This window comes from Ambystoma mexicanum, chromosome 4p (assembly GCF_040938575.1).
Source record: "Ambystoma mexicanum isolate Mex_15411 chromosome 4p, UKY_AmexF1_1, whole genome shotgun sequence".
NCBI lineage: Eukaryota > Metazoa > Chordata > Amphibia > Caudata > Ambystomatidae > Ambystoma > Ambystoma mexicanum.
Genome location: NC_090927.1, coordinates 194,588,102 through 194,610,100, shown reverse-complemented (window position 1 = coordinate 194,610,100; position 21,999 = coordinate 194,588,102).

Here is a 21,999-nt window from a genome sequence, read left to right as displayed (position 1 = left end):
AAGATGTGACATCCTTCTAGACGCAATGGCAGTCCTACTCTCATTAGGATTTGACATCTTTGAAGTGAACAAGAAGGAAGATCGAAATAACATCAGAGCACAAAACTTAAACATAAATACTCCATCTCCGTAAGAGAAAAATTGAAAGCAAATCATGAAGATAAAGACAGTGAGAAGATGGCAAGAACTTATACCACAACTGACAATTCAAAGTTAAGTGAAACAGCTTACAACGAAGAAATAGAAATGCAATCAGAGAAAGAACAAAATCCAAATTACATTTTCATGTAATAGTAATAACCAAAGAAAGGATACTGATGCAAGATCCCTACTGCATGAGAGCAATGATGATCTAAAAAACTGGAACTGGATCCCTGTTGCACTGACAAAACACAATATAAAAAACTAACGCCAGTCCGCCCCAGCTAAATCAACAATCAGCTGTGGATCCTGGAATACCCGAGGATATAAACATCTTTTCTAACAGGAGTGGATGAAAGGACTAGACATTATGGGGGTAATTCATAGAATTTAGCACACAAGTGGCACACGCAGCTGGCGCACAGTGTGCGCTTGCGAATCGCTGCGCCAGCCGCGTGCACCAAAACCCATTTCCGCGCACAGCGTATTCATGGATTCCAGCTACCAAAACCAGCCGTGGCGCACAGTGGCGCAGCAACCCTGCAGCAGCGCCAGTTACGCCCCCAAGAACGCCTCTCGCGCAGGGAAAAGCCATCAAAATCCCCAATCCAGCGCAAAGGGCTGCGCTAACCCTGTACCAGCACGGCAAGCGGGCTACGTGTATAACTGGGGTGCGCGGTAAGTACCTCACGTCATTTCAGCTGGGTACGTGTATTTCAGGGGTGCGCTTGAAGTTCCACACGCGATTCCATCAGGGTACGTATACATCAGAGGTGCGCGGGAATTTTCACACGTGAATTCAGCAGGGTACGTGTATATCAGGGGTGCGTGGGAAGTTCCACATGCGAATGTCCTGGCTACGTGTATTTCGGGGTGCGCGGGAAGTTCCACACGCGATATCAGCAGGGTACGTGTATTCCAGGGGTGCGCTGGAAGTTCCACACGCGAATGTCCTGGCTACGTGTATCTTGGGGTGCGAGGGAAGTTTCACACGTGATATCAGCAGGGTACATGTATATCAGGGGTGCGTGGGAAGTTCTACACGCGAATGTCCTGGCTACGTGTATTTCGGGGTGCGTGGGAAGTTTCACACGCGAATGTCCTGGGTACGTGTATCTTGGGGTGCGCGGGAAGTTTCACACGCGAAATCAGCAGGGTACATGTATATCAGGGGTGCGCGGGAAGTTCCACACGCGATTCCATCAGGGTACGTGTACATCAGGGGTGCGCGGGAATTTTCACACGTGAATTCAGCAGGGTACGTGTACATTAGGGGTGCGTGGGAAGTTCCACACGCAAATGTCCTGGCTACGTGTATTTCGGGCTGCGCGGGAAGTTCCACACGCGATATCAGCAGGGTACGTGTATTCCAGGGGTGCGCTGGAAGTTCCACACGCGAATGTCCTGGCTACGTGTATCTTGGGGTGCGCTGGAAGTTTCACACGCGATATCAGCAGGGTACATGTATATCAGGGGTGCACGGGAAGTTCCACACGCGAATGTCCTGGCTACGTGTATTTCGGGGTGCGTGGGAAGTTTCACACGCGAATGTCCTGGGTACGTGTATCTTGGGGTGCGCGGGAAGTTTCACACGCGAAATCAGCAGGGTACATGTATATCAGGGGTGCGCGGGAAGTTCCACACGCGATTCCATCAGGGTACGTGTACATCAGTGGTGCGCGGGAATTTTCACACGTGAATTCAGCAGGGTACGTGTATATCAGGGGTGCGCGGGAAGTTCCACACGCGAATGTCCTGGCTACGTGTATTTCGGGGTGCGCGGGAAGTTCCACACACGATATCAGCAGGGTACGTGTATTCCAGGGGTGCGCTGGAAGTTCCACACGCGAATGTCCTGGCTACGTGTATCTTGGGGTGCGCGGGAAGTTTCACACGCGATATCAGCAGGGTACATGTATATCAGGGGTGCGCGGGAAGTTCCACACGCGAATGTCCTGGCTATGTGTATTTCGGGGTGCGTGGGAAGTTTCACACGCGAATGTCCTGGGTACGTGTATCTTGGGGTGCGCGGGAAGTTTGACACGCGAAATCAGCAGGGTACATGTATATCAGGGGTGCGCGGGAAGTTCCACACGCGAATGTCCTGGCTACGTGTATTTCGGGGTGCACGGGAAGTTTCACACGCGATATCAGCTGGGTACGTGTATTCCAGGGGTGCGCGGGAAGTTCCACATGCGAATGTCCTGGCTACGTGTATCTTGGGGTGCGCGGGAAGTTTCACACGCGATATCAGCAGGGTACGTGTATTTCAGGGGTGTGCGGAAAGTATCACACGCGATTCCATCAGGGTACGTGTATTACAGGGGTGCGCAGGGAGCACCACACGTGAATTGCACGTGTGGGTCCTCCCAGGTGTTCCCTCTACACCCTCCACGGCCCCTGCAGGTGGCCCACACCACAGGGGCCTACCCTGCACATGTCCTGCAGGCACCCCATCCACCATGGCCATGCCCCCCAGCCAACCCACATGTCAACTTGCACTACTGCCCACCAACGCATGTCCCCTGCGCCCCCAGCCACCAGGGGCAGCCTCCACCAGGCCCCCACCCATGTCTCCCACCACCCCCGCCCCCCAGCAGTGCAGGGGCAGCCTCCACCAGACCCCCACTCCTGTCCCCTATCACCCCCACCCCCAGCCACCGAGGGCAGCCTCCACCAGGCCCCCACCCATGTCCAACTCATGTTCCCCTGCACCCCCACCCCCCAGCAGTGCAGGGGCAGCCTCCACCAGGCCCCCACTCATGTCCCCTATCACCCCCACCCCCCAGCCACCAGGGGCAGCCTCCACCAGGCCCCCACCCATGTCCAACTCATGTTCCCCTGCACCCCCACCCCCCAGCACTGTGGGGCACCTGCCAGCAGGCCCCCACTCATGTCCAACTCATGTTCCCCTGCACCCCCACCCCCCAGCACTGTGGGGCACCTGCCAGCAGGCCCCCACTCATGTCCAACTCATGTTCCCCTGCACCTCACCCCCCAGCAGTGCAGGGGCAGCCTCCACCAGGCCCCCACTCATGTCCCCTATCACCCCCACCCCCCAGCCACCAGGGGCAGCCTCCACCAGGCCCCCACCCATGTCCAACTCATGTTCCCCTGCACCCCCACCCCCCAGCACTGTGGAGCACCTGCCAGCAGGCCCCCACCCATGCCCAACTCATGTTCCTCTGCACCCCCACCCCCCAGCACTGTGGGGCACCTGCCAGCAGGCCCCCACCCATGTCCAACTCATGTTCCCCTGCACCCCCACCCCCCAGCACTGTGGGGCACCTGCCAGCAGGCCCCCACTCATGTCCAACTCATGTTCCCCTGCACCCCCAGCCCCCAGCCACCAGGGGCAGCCTCCACCAGGCCCCCACCCATGTCCAACTCATGTTCCCCTGCACCCCCACCCCCTAGCACTGTGGGGCACCTGCCAGCAGGCCCCCACCCATGTCCAACTCATGTTCCCCTGCACCCCCACCCCCCAGCACTGTGGGGCACCTGCCAGCAGGCCCCCACCCATGTCCAACTCATGTTCCCCTGCACCCGCACCCCCCAACACTGTGGGGCACCTGCCAGCAGGCCCCCACTCATGTCCAACTCATGTTCCCCTGCACCCCCACCCCCCAGCAGTGCAGGGGCAGCCTCCACCAGGCCCCCACTCATGTCCCCTATCACCCCCACCCCCCAGCCACCAGGGGCAGCCTCCACCAGGCCCCCACCCATGTCCAACTCATGTTCCCCTGCACCCCCACCCCCCAGCGCTGTGGGGCACCTGCCAGCAGGCCCCCACCCATGTCCAACTCATGTTCCCCTGCACCCCCACCCCCCAGCACTGTGGGGCACCTGCCAGCAGGCCCCCACTCATGTCCAACTCATGTTCCCCTGCACCCCCAACCCCCAGCACTGTGGGGCACCTGCCAGCAGGCCCCCACCCATGTCCAACTCATGTTCCCCTGCACCCCCACCCCCCAGCACTGTGGGGCACCTGCCAGCAGGCCCCCACCCATGTCCAACTCATGTTCCCCTGCACTCCCACCCCCCAGCACTGTGGGGCACCTGCCAGCAGGCCCCCACCCATGTCCAACTCATGTTCCCCTGCACCCGCACCCCCCAACACTGTGGGGCACCTGCCAGCAGGCCCCCACTCATGTCCAACTCATGTTCCCCTGCACTCCCACCCCCCAGCACTGTGGGGCACCTGCCAGCAGGCCCCCACCCATGTCCAACTCATGTTCCCCTGCACCCCCACCCCCCAGCACTGTGGGGCACCTGCCAGCAGGCCCCCACTCATGTCCAACTCATGTTCCCCTGCACCCCCACCCCCAGCAGTGCAGGGGCAGCCTCCACCAGGCCCCCACTCATGTCCCCTATTGCCCCCACCCCCCAGCCACCAGGGGCAGCCTCCACCAGGCCCCCACCCATGTCCAACTCATGTTCCCCTGCACCCCCACCCCCCAGCGCTGTGGGGCACCTGCCAGCAGGCCCCCACCCATGTCCAACTCATGTTCCCCTGCACCCCCACCCCCCAGCACTGTGGGGCACCTGCCAGCAGGCCCCCACTCATGTCCAACTCATGTTCCCCTGCACCCCCAACCCCCAGCACTGTGGGGCACCTGCCAGCAGGCCCCCACCCATGTCCAACTCATGTTCCCCTGCACCCCCACCCCCCAGCACTGTGGGGCACCTGCCAGCAGGCCCCCACCCATGTCCAACTCATGTTCCCCTGCACTCCCACCCCCCAGCACTGTGGGGCACCTGCCAGCAGGCCCCCACCCATGTCCAACTCATGTTCCCCTGCACCCCCACCCCCCAGCACTGTGGGGCACCTGCCAGCAGGCCCCCACTCATGTCCAACTCATGTTCCCCTGCACCCCCACCCCCAGCAGTGCAGGGGCAGCCTCCACCAGGCCCCCACTCATGTCCCCTATTGCCCCCACCCCCCAGCCACCAGGGGCAGCCTCCACCAGGCCCCCACCCATGTCCAACTCATGTTCCCCTGCACCCCCACCCCTCCAGCACTGTGGGGCACCTGCCAGCAGGCCCCCATCCATGTCCAACTCATGTTCCCCTGCACCCCTACCCCCCAGCACTGTGGGGCACCTGCCAGCAGGCCCCAACTCATGTTCCCCAGCCAACATGTCATCACAATCTAGATCCCTGGTCCCTATGGTCAGCCTCCAAATGCAAAACACCCACCCGAGTATTGCATCCACCCACTCAGAAATGGCAATAACATGACAGAACACCAATTGCAAGTTTGGAAACAAACACATGTCCCTCACATACACCCAATGGTTGTCAGTGAATCTCAAAACCCATATCATGATATGCATTAAACCAATGAGATGATACTACACATTGAAGTTCGATCAAAAAATATGTATTAAAGGAAACATAAATTGAATCAAAAATAAAGAAATAGAAATGGGAATGTACAAAAATGAAAAGAAGCATGTCCGTGAAAAAAAGCAAAACCAAAAATCATAATCCAAAGGAATGGTGTCCAAAGTCACAGTCCACAAAAGAAAATCCAATGGAAAATTATAATTGAAAGCCATTGCTCCATGGGTAAATTGTGAAAGAAAAAGAAAATCCAGCAGTGAACTATGTACAGACGAACAAGCCAGGGTCCATTATCCCAACAAAAGAAATGAAACCTATCTAACAACACTAACTAATAAAAAAAACTATATACAAAAATGTGGCCCATTGTCCAAAAGGTCCAAAAAAAATTCAAAAACAAAGGAAACCTAACACTAACTACATAACTATGTACAAAGGCAGCAGGCTAGTCTGACGGCTCACTTCTGGATGTCCCTGCACAGGGCATCATCAAACTCCTGCTCAATGTCCCGGAGGCGGTCCTCCTCCATGGCCCCGAGGGTCCGCAGGGCCGTCGACGTGTCCACCTCCAACCCCCTGCGGATTGCCTCGAGGCACTTGGCCCGCCTCAGGGCCCTCCGCATGGAGTTCTCCGCCCTGACCATTGTGAGCCGTGCCTCTTCCGCCCGCTGCCGCTCCGCATCTATGGCGTGGCCCAACCACTGCCACACGGAAGACACTCTCTGTCCTGGGTCCTCCTGCCCTCCGGCCGATGCCTGCCCCTCCGATGTTGAAGGCCCCGAGCCTTCATGGCTCCCACCACGTTGCTGCTGCTGCTGTGCCTCTGCCCGTGCACTGCCTCCTGCTGCCTGCACATCCTCCGCTGGCTGGGCTGCCGTCGTTGATGTGGCCACCCCTGCTGGACGTCCGACTCCCGACTGTGGCAGGGATGCCTCCTCCACCAGCCTGGCCGCACCGTCAGAGGCAGCTCCACAGGGCACCCAGGTGACTGATGGGTGGGAAAATGGCACGGAGGACGACTGGCGCATAGGGGGTTCAGTTGAGGAGGGGGTCGTAGCAAGCCCCATCAAACGGAAGAATCCGGCCTGGGTGACCTGTCCCAGTAGGCCGACGCAGTCAATGAGCCATTCGAGATGACGTGCAGTCTCCTCATGAAAAGACTGCAGGTCACCTCGCATGGCCCGTTGATGCAACGCCACACCAGTCAGGACAGGCTCAACCCGGACCCGGATAGCCACGTCCGCAGGCAGAGGAAGGCCAGTTGTCGTTAGCTCATCCCCTGCCTGAAAAGGGGTCTGGACGTAGGCATCCCTGCTGGTGCAAGATGATGCAGGGACAGGATCAGGGACAGGATTGCACACAGGCACCTCCGCGGCGGCCTGTGCTGCCTCCTGTCCCTGGTCCTGCACTGCACCACTAGCACCAGTGGGATCCCCACCTCCAGACCCCGTCTCTGTTGCTTGCACGGCCTCCTCCTCCACCAAACCCCCCACCAACCTGGATGACTCCGTGCCATCTTCCCCCGTTGGGCCCTGTGGGGTCCCAGCTGCCCCTTCTGCTGCCGAGGAGTCCAACTCCAACCTCTGCCTCTTGGACCTCCCCCCAGCAGCTGCGGCCTGGGACGCGGCACCGGACTCCTCACTCCCCGATGAGATCACAACATGGGAGGGGAGCCGGGCCTTGCGTCTCCGGCTGGCGGTGGGATCCCCGCCGCTGTGCTCCACAGCACCTTCTCCGCCCTCTTCATCAGTTGACGCTGCAGACAGGGAGAAATAAAACACAGGCATCAGGGCACTGTACAATGGACACATACACACATGACAGTTGTACATGAGTGGCATTGGCAAACCTCAGACATGCCATCACAATCCCCAACACACATGTCATTTCAACTCGCACACATGAGCCATACCACAGCCATATCGCAACTGCCAGCACCATCCATTCACATACAACAGCATGAGCAGGCAAAGCTGAGCCAGACATCACATGCAACACAGGAAGTGCACTACACATGTACACACACCACCACACTTGCATGCATGTGTACACCTCTGCCAAGTGTCGCAGTGTTCAGATGGGCATCCATGTCACATCTGCCAATCAGGCTTCCACATCCCGCTGTCACATGCATCCATGTTGCATCACTGTTGCACCCTTGTCAAATACACACAAATGCACATGTACACAGTGCTGATACATGCAGCTGAAAACACCATACATGCGTGACATCACGAACATGTCTACTTACATACACATTCATCCAAACATGTGAGCCCACACAACTGCATTTGGCATGCAAGCCTACACACACAAGCACCATCCATGTCTCACACATTACAGCCCTCGCATGTGTTAGCCTCATGGCCCTGTACACCCCCACCCATACTCGACCCCATACAAACAGATGTGCAACCTGCACACTACTGAACCATCACCACACGCACAGCTCACAATCATGATGCATGTACACTTACCGCTCGACTCCAGACGGGTCTGCCTCTCAAGGACCTGGACGTGGAGCGCTGGGGATATGCGTTCCAGGACCCTCATCTAATCTTCCGACAAGTGGCCCCGGCGCCCCTTAGCATCCGCTGCCTTCAAGAGGCGCCAGGCCTTGTTCAGGGTCCTGGACCTGAAGTCCTCCCAGCGCTTCTTGACATGTTGTAAGTCACGGACTGCCACCCCCTCCGCGTTGATGGCAGTCACGATGTCAGTCCAGATCCGAGTCCGTCCTTCCTTGTCGGCGCGGGAACTTCCGAAGAGGGCATCATACTGCCCCAGGACTTGCTCCACCAGGACACCAACTTCCCTGGCACTGAAGCTGGTGCCCCTCTGCCTCTCTGGCCGGGGGTTGTCAGTGGTGCCAGATGTTGCAGTGCCCGACATGACAACCCCAGAGGCAGGAGTGGGTGGGCAACTGGGTCCTGGGGCTGGGCTGTGGAGCGATGGAATCCCAGTCGGGAGTCTTCGGTTCCAGCAGGGGTGGTCACAGCAACAGCACCCCTGGCTGATGTGCAGGCAGCAAATGGCAGGGCACGTGGGCAGCAGGCAGTCAGGCAGCAGCAGATGGCAGGTGGGAGCGTGCTCAGGGGTCTGGGGGGCAGTAATTCGGCCTTCTGGGCAGGAGCATGGTCTTCCGTGTGCTTACGCGTGGCCAGCTTGATACGGAGTGATTTGGCACGTGAAAATTCTGCACGTCAGCGTGTAATTCGAGGAAAGGCCCTTAGCGCGTAAGCGCGTCTGCACGCATACGTAATTTAATTGGACAGAAGGCCCCTCAAGCGGAAGCGCCCCTGTGACGTGACGCGCACAGGCGTGCATGGGCATTTCAGCACGCGTGAAAAACTGCACGTCCGCGTGTAATATGAGGAAAGGGCCCATGCGCGTAAGTGATGTGACGCGTGCGTGCGTTTCCCTCAGCACGGGTTAAAGGTGAGCAGGCCCAGCAGTTCGCTGTACGTGCCTTTCGTGGAGACCGACGTGTGTTGCTGCTTCCTGTTGTTTCGCGCGCCATCACAACTTCACAGCTATCAAGGACGTATCTCTTCTTTTGGCGGGGGTATTGGCTACGCGTGTTTTTCTGCATCGCGCTAGTCAGACGGTCAGTCACACACGCTCTTTTTCCCACTGTGGGTGCCCCTGTGTATCGCACCCATTTTCGATGTCATAGTAGCCTGCGTGTCCCACGCGTACGCGTTATTCGTGTTACTGGGTGCCACCGCGTACTGCGGGAGGTTGAACCACGCACATAGGCTGCAGGGTTGCGTGTACGGTTTTACTGCAGTTTTGGGGTGCCTGAGCGTTGCGTGACCCGTCACTACATCACCGGGGTCACATACAGCCTTGCAGGTGCAGGGGGGCTGTTAACATCTTGCTTCCCACCCCCTTCACCCCAATTGCCCAGGTCAATTGTGGTGTACACCTCCCATTGGCACCACTCCATCTGTGCCGGCACTACTACATCAGTGCCATGGTTGGGAGGCCACCAAAGGTGAGGGGCGCCTCAGCTGGGTGTCCTCCTCGTGGCGGGCGTGGTCGGGGACGTGGCCGTGGTGACCAGGGAGTAGGGGGACTCCAGGGTGTCCAGGGTGGCCACAGAGGGGGAAGAGGCAGGGGTGCGCCACTTGAGCACAATGTTGTGCCATGTGTCGGTGCAGTCATGCCACCACCCCCTGTGGTTCCGGGGGATGCAGCTTCTGCATCTGGCACTGGCGCCCGTGTGACCCGGCAGTCCGTTCCATCGACTGCCACGGGCCCAAGGGTAGTGGTAGCTGCAGGTGCAGCTGTGGACACCGCCACCCAGGCTCGGGGTCTGCCAGCGCAGGCTGCGTTGGCACTTGAGGAGCCCTTGGTAGATCTCCAACAGGCCAGGAGGGAAACCATAGGGGCAGGCCGGGCTGCTCAGACCAAGACACGTGTCCCTGGGGCAGTCATGTCATCTGCTGCCCCGAACAGCCGGGTGTTGGCAAGTGCAGGGGCAGGTGCACCCAACAGCACCCCGGTTGTGAGTCTGCCAACCAGGACCGTTGCGGTCAATGACCATGCCACAGCTGATGTTGCTGCGCAGGGTCCATTAGTGGGCACCCAGCTGCCACTGACACAAGTCAGGCCTTTGGTCATCCCTCCACCTGCCACTCCCTTGGCTCAATCCACCGAACCCACTGGCCATACTGGTTATGGCGGCATTAGCCAGCCAGGGTCTGCGCCACAGTCCAAGAGGAGGAAGGTTGCACCTGCAGCACAGGCTGGGACCCCACACACAGCCACAACCTCCTGCACGTCGAGGAAGAAGCCTTTCTGTAAGCAGGAACTGGACTTCCTCGTGGACTACGTGCGGGGCCACAGCCGTGACATGCTAGTGGGTGCCAATAGTCAGACTACGGCTGCCCAATGTGACACCCACTGGAAGCATGTTGCGGAACATGTCAGTTCATTCGGCCATGAGGTGCGCACGGCGCAAGAGTGCAAAAAGCGTTGGAATGACATCAAACGCAGCACTAAGGCTAAGCGTGCCTCTAATTACAACTTGACTCTGGTGACTGGCGGTGGGCCTGCACCAGAGGAGGAAGAGCTCACTCCGCATGAGGCACTCGTTGCGGAGTTCATACCACCTGAATTGGTCGAAGGAGTGGGAGAAATGCTGGACTTTGATGCCCAGTCCAGTGAGTGTTGATGCGTGTTTGTTGAGGACGTGTGTGTTTCACTTGTGGGATGTGTTGTGCATGATTGCCGCTACATGTGACGTGTACATGGTTCTGATGTGTAAGTAATGCAATGCTTCCGTCATGCATGTCTCCTCTGCCTGCATGCGGGGACTCCATGTAGGCATGCTCCCTTGCCCCTCCTCTGCCACTCTGCACCCCAGTTCCACCTTTGCACTGGTGTTCTTCAATCTTGCCAATGTGTACTTTCTTGTTCATGCGTCCTGTGTAGATGCTAACTTCCAGCGTAGAATCTGCCAAACATATGCCGTGTGGTACAGCCTTAGTACTTGATGCAGGGTATCTCACTTGTACTGTGCACAGGTCAGATGTCCCGCAGGGACATGAGTGCCCATTCATGCTCCATGTGCATTGCACGCATGCCCCTATGTGTCCTTGACTGGATGATCACTTTAATACAAGTCCTTGGTTACATATATTGCCTGCCATCTCATCAGCCTTCCCATGTCAACTGTGGCTCAGTCCTGCGTTGCACACATGTTTAGGGTCTGACAATCTGTGTGGTTCACAGGCCTCAGCCTGTTCAATGGCCAATGACTCTGTCCAACTGTTGTTGTGTCTTCTTCACACATGGGCGGAATCCAGAGTTTTCATCATGTGTCCTGCTTACTGTCCCAGCATCATTTGCAGTGTTGTCACTTGAATCACATTAAGCTGTTGATGCCAGTCAACACTGCCTGTCAATACACAGGTGTATGGTCAGCCTTTTGATACCATGCTAGGCATCCCTGCTTTGGTACTGGGGTGGAGGGGTGCTTGGCTTCTAGATATGGTACACATTGAATGCACAATGCACGTGATGTCTGAATTTGACATTGCACTGCCTTCACATTTCCTGGCACACACCATGGAGTCCTTGTACATGTAGGTAGTGAATGGCGTACACATTTTCTGCACTGCATAGACCCACTTCCATGTAAACTGCCACCTTTCAACAGGTCTGATCACAGAAGCAATTCAAAGTTGAACCAGCATGCATGCCAGGTTATATGTTGTGTGTCACATGTCTGCCTGATGCGTTTGCTGTCGGTGTGTGTGTGTGTTGTGTGCTTCTGACATGTGTAGTGACCTTTTTTCTCTCTATTTTTCAGGTGATGACGCAATGGAGGCGGAGGATGGTGTTGTCATGCCAGACACAGGGTTGTTACCACTACATCAACCCAGCACTAGTGGGGGTCGTGGGGTGGTAGGCCACGAAAACCCCCAAGTGCTACAGTCCATCTTGTCTCTGGCTGCCTATGAGTCCAGCGTTGATGACGACTCTGACGTCCATGTTGAGTTGGATGAGCATCAAGTCCATGTGTCAGGGGTGAGTGATTCTGATGTGGACACTCCTCTGTCTGCGACACCTGCACTGAGGGATCAGACAGTCTTGGTTCCTCCGCCCGTGGTGGATCGGGACGCAGGGTCACCTTCCACACCAGTCACTAATGTGCCTGGGACATCACGTCGACAGGGGCATGTAGTCGTGCAGCCGCGGGCGGTGCCAACACAGCGAGGACCCCCGGTCCTTGGGTCCCGCAGGGGTCAAGCCCGGCAACGCGGTCGCCGCGCGCAACCGCAGTATACTGAGTGGGAGCAAGACATGACTGCCAATTCAGAACGGCAGGGGGCAGCAATGGAGAACATCGCTGAGAGCATGGAGCGTGTGGCCCGATCTGTGCTCCCCCCTGTTAGGCAGGTGCTTCTCCAGCAGCAGGCGGCACGGTCCACGGCCTGCTCGCTCAGGCTGGGCATGGCGGCCTCAGACAGGGCACGCCAGGCTGAAATGTCGTCTCTGCGTCAAGCAATTGCTGCTCACGCAGAGGCGCACATGGATGCCCTGAGGGAGGAGTATGCTTCCCTCAGATCCACTCTGGGTGTCCTTATGATGTCCCAGAGGCAGCAGGCAGAGGAGAGGTTTGCACAGCTTGAGTGTACCCTCTCGGCTGAGCTACAGGCTTGCCGGGAGGTGCAGCGGTTGTCCAGCCAGGCCTTGCAGGAGGAACTCCATGTTACACGTGCTACCTTGCAAGAGGAAGCAGGTGTATCACGTGAGGTTCTGCATGCAGACCTACGTCACATCGCCACACAGAACCAGGCTCACCCGTCCGGCAAACTTGCTGCCGACGAGGGGCAAGCTGCGGCTAGGCGTGGCCAGGCTACTGTGCCACGTCCTCCTTTACAGGATGAGCCAGACTCGGACGACCATCTATCTCCCACATAGGTCAGGCTGTGCAGGCGTTGAGCCCATGGAGGTTTTTTTTTTTGGCTCAGCATCATCGCATGTGGATGTTGAGCAGCACCCTGTACCTCCCCCCTCCTGGGTGCCTCCCCTCCCCCCAGGTCGTATGTGGCCATTTTTGATTTGTCTTTTAGTTTAGTTAGTTAAGTTTCTGTTTGATAGTTAGTTTAATTAGGTAATGTAGGTTTTCCATAGTTAGTGTAATTAGTTAATATAGTTTAAAATTGCTTGTCTATTGTGCTTTCATGTGACGGTGCAGTGCTTTGTGGCTTTTGAAGGTATACACTGTCTGTTCCAGCTGGGCCCTTCAGGCTTGTCTTGTGTATGTGTTTGCTGCTTGGGTCCTTGACTCACATATGCCACTCCTGCCTCCCTTATCCATGGGCTCGCAAGGATGGTTCGGTGTCACAAACTTTTACACAAGGGCTTTGGGCTGTCATATCTGTGGCATGTCTGGTGCTGTGTGACTTGTGTTTACACCCCTAGTGGGGATGATTTTGGTGTTATTGTCCACTGTTCAGCTTTTGCTAGATGGGGTGTTTCATGATTAATGTGTACATTAATTGCTATGCATTGTGTAGTATGTTTATTATCTTTACTGTACACGTGCTTGTTGCAATTCATGCTGTAGATAGTGTTCCACACTTTGGATGTGAAAGACGGACTGATGGTGTGATTTATGATGTGACTCTCTGACATGGTCAAGTAATGAGATGCCTGAAGAGACACACACAGATGACTTTGAAGAATTAATCATGTGTTTCATGCCCTTTCTGCAAGGGGATGAGCCTCCAGAGCACATTTGCCAGCAGACATGGCCCATTGGACGACAGAATTCTGGACACGTTTGTTGGTGCCCACATGCACATGTGTGCCCAAGCAGAGGCACAAGGATTGCAGACCTACATCCTAGAACTGCTGACGTGTTCCAAGGAACTCCAGGCAAGGTGAGCAGCACAGGGGGGCCACAACACAGCAAAGCTTGCACCAGGCGAGTTGCACATGCAGGCTTAGTCACAGCACTGAGGGTGAGCTTGGACGAATATTGGTGTTGAAGCACACAATGCAGCTCAGATGTGTTGGTGGACTGATGGCTGTTGATTGTAAGCTTGTCTGGGACACCTGCAGGGGCAGTGGCACATACCCTCCGGTACACCAAGGTCCATCGAGGCACTTGTATCAACCATGTAGCCTTCAGAGACATGGAAAGGGGCAGCTCACAGGGACATACAGCAAGGGACATACTCGGGTGCAGTGCATTTCATTTCCATGTACTTTATGATGAATGCACTGCCAACTTTGTTTCGGTCATGGTGGTACGCAACTTGCTCTGAAGTCATGGCTTGCTATATGGGTCTGTCTGCTTACCCAGGGAACATTGCATGCTGTGTGAATTGTGACACATTGGTGTTCCATTTGCCACGCACCCACCGGCGGCTGACTTACTGCATTGACTGTGTATGACCCGTCACAGGGGTAATGTTATATATGGGTACGAAGCATCTACACCAGATTGTCTGTTTGTAGAGTAGTTTGTTGCTATGGGGCATGTTTGGTGGTGTGTTTTTGTGTAATTGGCACGTACAGGTTGTTGACTGTGGCTCTCTTTGCAGCATTGCAGTGCTCCTGTAACCGGACCTGAGAGTGCGCAGGCAGGAGGCCAGCACTCAAAACCAGAGCTAAGTGTCTTTTTGTTTTTCTTTCAAACTGCTCTGCATAGGCTTGCTGGGGGGTGCACTAATGCATGGATGTATGTGTGATTCAATTTGGTATGTTTTTTTCCACCTAATCACCCAGAATCCTATGCAATTTTGATCCCTGTACCCTCTACCCGGTGTTCCTGCTTCCCGTACCTATCCAAGCAACGTTCCCTAACCCTCTTTCCCCGCTGGGGTTTGCGGATGCCTGTGTAAGCCCCAAACTTGCAGGCGCCAAAACCCTAGAGGGGGTGGTTGGTTCGTACCACTCCTAAGCCTGGACTACAGAAGGCCATGACAATGATGTCCAAGTTTGTTTGGATTGTGTATGTGTTCATGCAGGTAGTACATTTTCATGCATTCCCTACTTTCATGTGTCATTCCTCCTCCCCTCTCCTGCCACTCATTCCAGTTATCCAGTGTGCAAACACCTGTCCCGACTGCATATCCTTGAACCTCCTTCCCCTCCAGGGTCTCAGGGGCCTGTGTGAGTTTGACCTTGCAGGCACCCGGGACACAGTGGGGGTGGTTGTTTCGTGACACTCCCGCGCCTGTACACGGGACCTGTGACAGTACACATCCGTTCATGGTGCATCATCCTATGTTATGTACCACACATGGTTCACATCCTGTTGTGACATTGTTTTACTGTGCTACCTTGGTTGTTGCATCATTGTGGTAGTACTTGGCCTTTGTGAGGTACTGCTACGTCAAGTCATCTACTGAAGGGTGTTCTGTACCACACATGGTTCACATCCTGTTGTGACATTGTTTTACTGTGCTACCTTGGTTGTTGCATCATTGTGGTAGTACTTGGCCTTTGTGAGGTACTGCTACGTCAAGTCATCTACTGGAGGGATTGGATTTTGTGATTTTGGAAATTAGTGTGGATTCTGAGGGTGCAGGCACCTTTTTACACGCAAGGTGGGAGATGGTGACAAAGGGTAAAGGTGATCCTGTGGCCAGGTGGAATTGAGGGTTGAAGGCTCCATGACCCAGGTGCAGTTGTTCAGTGGGTCATGGTCATTTGTGAGGGAGGGGGGGTTGTTGTTGATAGTTTCCTTACCCTGCAGTGTGATGGGAACCCTGACATTGTAATGGTGGTATCCTATGTACATGTTGTGTTCTGCTGATCAATGCCTGTTCATGTGTTGTGTTTACCTTTCAGGTGCGAGGGGATAGTTATGGTTTGACATGCTGGGGTGTACACATGGTGAATGTTCACATGTGATGTGTAGAGAACACTGATGGTCACTTGATTGCACATGCATATGTTGAGTGCATGTCCTTGCTGACCCACACTGCACTCTGATGCACTACATGTACTCCCACCCTTGCATATCCACGTGTACACTGTTTGCCTTCTGGTGCCCACTGTGTCCCTGCAGCACATGTTCTGTGACCAATTATGGATCCTGTACATGCCTAATTTGCTTTTTGATGTGATCTGTCGCTTAGACGTGATGCTCAGGGTGTGCATCGCACACAATGGCTGTTCACTGTGCTGTGCGCTGAGCAGTGTGTTGCAGGAGTAGGACACAGCACACAGAAGCTGCAGTGTTGATTTTGCAATGCACAATGTGCATGTAGACAGGCATTCATTGTTATGTTACGTCTACAACTCTTGTAATGCATTTGGAAATGACTTATTTTGGGTGGGAGGTTGTTGGTCTGTCATTTCATCGGATTCCAGGTCAGGCATCATTGTCTGATGCCACTGTACATTTTGGACATGGCAATGTGTACCTTATTGTTACTGTGTTGGTGTATGGGTATTGCTTGCCATGTCATGTTGTGGTTTGGGAGGGTTTGAGTGACATAACAGTGATGGCCATGGCCTGTTTTGCAGGTGTGTGTGATGCACACCTTGCATGTCAGGGTCATCCGCTTCTCAGAGCAACTAGCTGGGGGTAGATCTCTCTCCGCGGCAGGGCCCTCCCTCTGGAACAGCCTTCCTGCCTCACTGGAACTTGAGGGGAACCATCTCCGGTTCGGGAAGCACCTCAAGACCTTCCTCTTTGCTTCTGCATTCTCTCTGCCTCTCCCTTGCAAAATTCTTCACTGGAACTGCACTGGATCTGCAACTGGGCCACTCTCACCGACCTCGGTCCCTGGCCCAGCCACTCTCCACTTGCACTGCCTCCCTGGCAACCCCTGCACTGTGGTACTGTCTCTCTATCCCTACAGCCCCCCCTTCCCAGCACTTGTCTGCACTTACCTTGGCAGTTGCCACCAGCTGGCCTATGTATTTGTTTTTTGGTCTACTTCCCCTGTACTGCACTCCACCCCCTCCCCTTCCCCTTGCACCTTTCCCTTCCCCCTACCCCTGCACTTGCACAATCTAAATGACACCTGGCCTAGTAGTACCGTTGTCTGTCTTCCCTTGTTCCCCCCTCCCTGCCTCATCGCACCTTGAAATACTTGTGTATAGGCCATATCATGTCATGTCATATGTGTGCCTTTTGGTCACACAGGAGAGCTTGTGTTTAAGTAGCTAGGGATGCAGACGATGTGGCACTTCCATGGCAACTATCTCAGAGTGGTAGGGTTGTGACAGTTGACTGTCTCTTTGTCATCATCGATTGTCACCTGGTATGTGCCAGGCCTGTGTGCACTCCGGAGGGGTGGGAGTTTAGGTGAAAAATGTGGCCACAAGCTGGGTCCGGGCTTCCTCGCCACGTGCCCTGTCCCCTCCCATGGGCAGCGCCTGTGCCTGTGGTTGGGGATGTGGGGGCACCACCATGTCCACCGGGACACCCTGCCGTGTTGCAACATTGTGCAGGACACATGCTGCCACAATGATCCTGCACACTACTGGTGGTGCATAGAGTAGCTGCCCGCCAGAGCGGTCAAGGGAGCGGAAACGTGACTTGAGCACTCCGAATGTGCGCTCCACTATGGCCCTGGTTGTAATATGGGCGGCGTTGTATCTTACCTGGGGTGGTGTGGTGGGGTTCCGGATTGGCGTCATCATGTGGTTGCTCAGAGGGTAGGCACTGTCCGCTGGGGAGGTGTAAATGGTTGTGATTATTGTGGTTTGTTTATTTGTGTGTGTGTGTGTGACATGCATGCATGTGCAAGTGCATTTGTACTCACCTAGGAGCCATGTGTCGCCATGCTGCCCAGCTTCCAGGGCCCGGCTCAGGGCGGACATTCTGTATATGAAACTGTCATGGGTGGAGCCAGGGTAGTTTGCATAGACAAAGGTGATGATTCCCTTTGCATCGCATACCACCTGTACATTGATGGAATGCCAGTGCTTGCGGTTTCGGTAGATGTGCTCAGTGGCCCTAGGTGGACGTAGGGCCACATGGGTGCAATCTATGGCACCAAGCACTTTGGGGAAGTGTGCCACCCTGAAAAAATCCAGGACAACTGCCTGCCTTTCTGCGGGTGTTCTGGGCATGTATATGTGCCTGCGGACTGAGGGGCGTGCTGTGATGATTGCCAGTACCTGGTGTAGGCAGCGTGACTGCGTGGCCTGTGAGACCCCCCCCACTATGGCAGTAGTCCACTGAAATGACCCAGTGGCCAAAAAATGAAGCAGCCTCTCCAAGGGGCTCAATGCTTGGGAGCAAAGGGTGGGGGATGTAAGGTCATCTTCACACTCCCTGACCAGGTCTAGGATGATGTGGGGTGGAAACCTATACCTGCCATAGACCTGGTCGTCAGGCATCCCAAAAAGGCTTGTCCGTGGTGCGAAAATGCATGCCCTGGCTATTCTCCTCCTCCTGCGGTGTCCCACGATCAGTGCTGCGACAAATGGGGCATTCATCGTAGCTGTATATACGTGTTTGTTGTTTGCGCGCACTTTTATACTGTACGCGGGGACGCTTCCACCTGCCCTCGTGTGGCGGACGCGTTGATGCCTGTGTGCGTCTTTTGCCGTGCGCGGGTTTCCCGTATTCGGATCCATGAATACGGGTTGTTCGCGTGCGTGTGGGCGTTCCTTGTAGTTCCCTGCAGTACTTCCCCAGTTACGCCTTCTTTTTCACGCGTTATTCCCCATTCCGCGTGTTACGCCCACTGTTCCGGCCACTTTGGTTGTGTGCGCCGTGTTATGTGCGCTTTTGCTGTGCGCGTAGCACACGCCGTGTATGCCTGCGTGCGCCATGGCTGGATTGGGCGCACGGACAGCGGGAAACACGCGTAGCGTCTTCCTTGAATCGAACATGTGCGCGTGCGCTGCGTTTCTCGCGCTTGTGCTACCTTGCGCCTGCTTGCGCATGGATTTTCGGCGCACGTTTGTTCCATGAATCGGCCTGTCACTGTCTCCTGGAAACTTGGATGATCGATCCACCCATTTCTGACGTATATGACATCTGCTTCAACCCAGCCATTAAAAATGAGAAAGGAAGACCGATGGCTGGTTTAATCACATTGGTCAAGAAAGGTCTAGGATACAAGATAATTGAATCTATAAATGTTAATGCGTATATACAAGTGATCCATATGGCCAAACAAGACGAACATCAAAGGACACTAGATTTAATATATCTTATTAATATCTATTGGCAACACAAAATAATGAAACCAACGTGTTTTATTGACATGATAACACAATTGCTCGATAAAATCAATGAGCAAGTTGATTTGTGTAACATTGTACTCTGTGGTGACCTAAACATCAGGTGCATAGAAGATAAATACATCAGCGTATATGAGCGACTCTACCATAGCTAAGCAATGGTGTATAGAGATGGAAGCACGAAAGATGCACATGTTAAACGGAAATACGCCAGGTGATATACCAGCTAACATGACCTGGAGAAGAGACAATAAGGAATCCATTTTAGATTACTTTTTTGTATCTGAGACTCTGCATTGGCGAATAAAGACCTTGTCCATGAAAAGTAAGAAAGGGATCACAATTTGTTGGAAATAAGTCTGACTAATATAACCTCAGAACCCCAAGCTTACTGGAAGCATGATGCCGCTACTGATTCCACAAGACTACGCTTGAGACTTGAGGATTCCGATGTCAAAAATATTACAGCGATGTATGAGCACGAAAAGGCTGTGCTGGAATATGATCGTATTCTCACTCAATTTAAGGAAAAAAACTATGGCCTTAAAAGACCAGGCTTTGTACCAAAACATTCATTTGATTTAGAAATTCTAAAACAAAAACGTAAAATGAGAAATCAAATACAAGCTATACAAACAACTAATACTCCTGAAGCACAAAGTAAAAAAAAACATATTATGCAAATGTACAAAACATTGGTTAAAGTCCCATAAATCGATTGCGAAGAAACGTGATGCTGAAATGATGCTATCAAAGCTCGCTAAAACAAACACCCCTGACTTCTGGAGTGTCATCAACCAACATGGAACTTTGCAACAAGCCATCATGACAAATGCAGTAAAAGAAAAAGACTGGATAACGCATTATACCACTGTATACAGTAAAAAAGAAAATGTAAAAGAGCCAAAATTTCCAATTGTAACGTCATGGGATTTAACGTTTGATCATGATGAGATTTTAACAACCATCAAAAATCTAAATCTCTCAAGAGCTCCGGGCCCAGACGGGCTGAGCAATTACATCTTAAAACAGAACCTCGATGAATGGGCCAGTTTCTGTCATGTTCTTTTCAATAAAATTGCAACTTCATGCTGTACTCCGAAGTCCTGGAAAAGTGCTATTGTAGTGCCTATCTTCAAAAAGGGAGATAGAAGATCCGAAGGACTACCGTCCAATAGCACTTTTAGACGTCTTGGGAAAGGTCTATGCAACAATGCTAACACGTAAATTAAATCAATGGATCCACACTGTAAACCAAATGGACCCAAGACAGACAGGCTTTGTGAAAGGAGTTGGATGTGCCTTGAATTTGCTAATTGTAAACATTCTAAAAATGGAAACGATAAGAACGGGCAATAAAATATACTTTGCTCATGCTTTTGATAGCATTCCTCGAGAAAAGCTATGGGCTAAGCTATACGCTTGGAATTGCCCTATAAATCTCCTATTAGCAATACGAGAATTGCACACTGAAACTAATATACAGATTAGACTTGACAGAGCTGGTAAATTATCGGATGCTATACCTACCCATTGTGGAGTTAAGCAGGGGTGCCCACTGGCATCCATAATTTTTTATCTATTTCTCTCTGACATAGATGTCACTCTTGATCAGACTCAGTAATTTCCACCAAAAATAAATGGTCATCAAATAAGCCGTCTTCTCTATGCAGATGATTTAATTCTATTAGATCTTACGCCTAAAGGCCTCCAAAGAAAACTAAATGCCCTAGAGAGATACATTCAAACCAACGGACTTACCATCAACATGACAAAATCTGAAATCCTCGTGCTAGAAAACCTTACAGGCAAAAATAAAGGCAAATAAATTCCGCTGGTCACTAGAAACAACGTTCCTTCAAAGTACATCATCAACAAGATACTTATGAATGATCATCAATTCAAGCGTTAACGACGCACCCTGGATTGCCAGTGTTAGATCTAAATGTCAACAACTGACAAATAAAGCATGTATGATCCATAAAAAATATGGACACTATTCACTCCTCCCAGCCTTGCCGTATTACAAACAAAAAGCAGTTCCAGCACTCATATATGGAGCTGAATGCGCATTTGGTGCCTCATATCAGCTGTGGAATTCTCTTGAAAATATCTTTTGGACTAAGGTCCTACACCTACCCCAAGGAACCCCGACGGCGTGCATTAGATATGAACTTGGTCTAATATCAATTCACGCCAGAATCTGTTGGAACACGCAAAATCTCTACTCAAAAATGACTACTACAAACACCCCTATCCAATTTGAGATTTTACAAAACATTGAAAACTCCAAGGAACAAAATGTGCTAACATCCTGGGTAGAGAGTTGCAAGATGATCTTGAAGAATCTTGACATTGACATCGAAACCCTACACACTAACCCAAATTTGGTGAAAAAACGCCTATGGAGAAGTGACTGGATCGTAACAGAAGATAAAAGAAGAACTCACAAACTGATGGAAAATGTATCCCATGAAAAACGAGCATACAACGAAATTCCAAATTATTTAAAATTATTTCCAGATGCTCGGCGGCGAGATTTGTATTTTAAATTTAAATTGAATCTACTTAAGACACAAGAGCGAAAAAGCTTATGGCAGAAAAATAAAAACATGACAAAGATCTGTAGATTCTGGGGACTAGGTGAGGAGACCTTAAAACATCTTAGCCTGCTATGCACAGCACTTAGAAAGGAAAGAACAAGCTGTCTTGGAGACTTGATTACAAAAAGACCTTTTTTAAATGCTGATGATTGGTGGCAAATTATGTATGATGAGACAGAAAGAAAACTCATTTTTGCCCTTACCTTTTTTATAGACACTTTAGAAATGAAACTAA